This window comes from Podarcis cretensis, assembly GCF_951804945.1.
Source record: "Podarcis cretensis genome assembly, chromosome: 12".
NCBI classification, from domain to species: domain Eukaryota; kingdom Metazoa; phylum Chordata; class Lepidosauria; order Squamata; family Lacertidae; genus Podarcis; species Podarcis cretensis.
Genome location: NC_137181.1, coordinates 3657501 through 3659054, shown reverse-complemented (window position 1 = coordinate 3659054; position 1554 = coordinate 3657501).

Sequence of the window (1554 nt, the reverse complement as noted above, 5' to 3'; positions counted from 1 at the left end):
CGAATTTCCCTATGGGTTTCCTTCGCAAGACGAAAATGTATTGCGAGTTCCTGCGGGTTTTTCCCCCGTTCCCCCCTTTTCCTAAGCCGCTAAGCCGCTTATCAGCTGATCCGCTGATAAGCCGCTTAACAGCTGATCGCTAAAAGCCGCTAATAGCGCTAATCCGCTAAACTGTCAATGGGCTTGCTTCGCAAGACGAAAAAACCGCTAGACGAAGAGCCTCACGGAACGGATTAATTTCGTCTTGAGAGGCACCGCTGTATTTCTCTGAGTGAGGAACACACATTCCAGGCAGTGCCGGATTTACGTATAAACTATACAAGCTATAGCTTAGGGCGCCACTCTCTTGGAGGCCCCCAAAAAATTTAAAGGAAAAAAACCCCGGGATATACATTTCCAAAATAGAAGATAAAAAAACAAATAAAATAAAACCTACATACAGCAAGTGTTTTGTGTTGTGTAGGCTCCTATGATGTAAGTCAGGGGCTCCGCCTGCTGAATCAGGGCCTGATTTAGGTTTGATTATTATTATTATTATTATTATTATTATTATTATTATTATTATTATTCCCCGCCCATGTGGCTGAGTCTCCCCCAGCCACTTTGTCAACAACAAATTGTCGCTGTTTTTTGTGCTGAATATATGCTATATGTTCATTTACGGACCTCATATATATATATCTCAAGCCATTTGCAGATGTTGCCTTGCAACCAATCCATGCAGAATGTAGGCACCCTATATATAGAAAGGAGCAACCCAGTGATATTTTAGGGAGCAGGCTGGCAGGCGGGGCCCATGACTTCCATCATAGGAGCCTGCACAACACAAAACACTTGCTCTATGTAGGTTTTATTTTGCTTTTTTATCTTATCTTTTGGAAATGTACATCCAGTTCCCCCCTTTAAATTTATTGGGGGGGCCCCCAAGAGAGTGGGGCCCTAAGCTATAGCAGGCATAAGCAAACTCCGGCCCTCCAGATGTTTGGGACTACAACTCCCATCATCCCTGGCCACTGGTCCTGTTAGCTAGGGATGATGGGAGTTGAAGTCCCAAACATCTGGAGGGCCGGAGTTTGCCTATGCCTGCTGTAATACAGTGGTACCTCGGGTTACATACACTTCAGGTTACAGACTCCACTAACCCAGAAATAGTACCTCGGGTTAAGAACTTTGCTTCAGGATGAGAACAGAAATTGCATGGCAGAGGCGGGAGGCCCCATTAGCTAAAGTGGTGCTTCAGGTTAAGAACAGTTTCAGGTTAAGAACGGACCTCCAGAACAGATTAAGTACTTAACCTGAGGTACCACTGTACCTTGTTTTGGTTATACGTAAATCCGACACTGGTCGTGCCTTATATTTTTTGTTTCCCCCCTCTCATTATGCTGCCAAGTATTTCATTTTCTCAACAGTCGCCCGCCGCCCTGAGAGCTTTCGGCTCAAAGGCGGTGGAGACGAATTTTAATAACCAAAGATAATAATAATAATAAAATGGGCGGGAACTGCTCCGGTGCTTCAGCTCCCTCAGGCGGTAGAGACGGATCTTAATAACCAAAG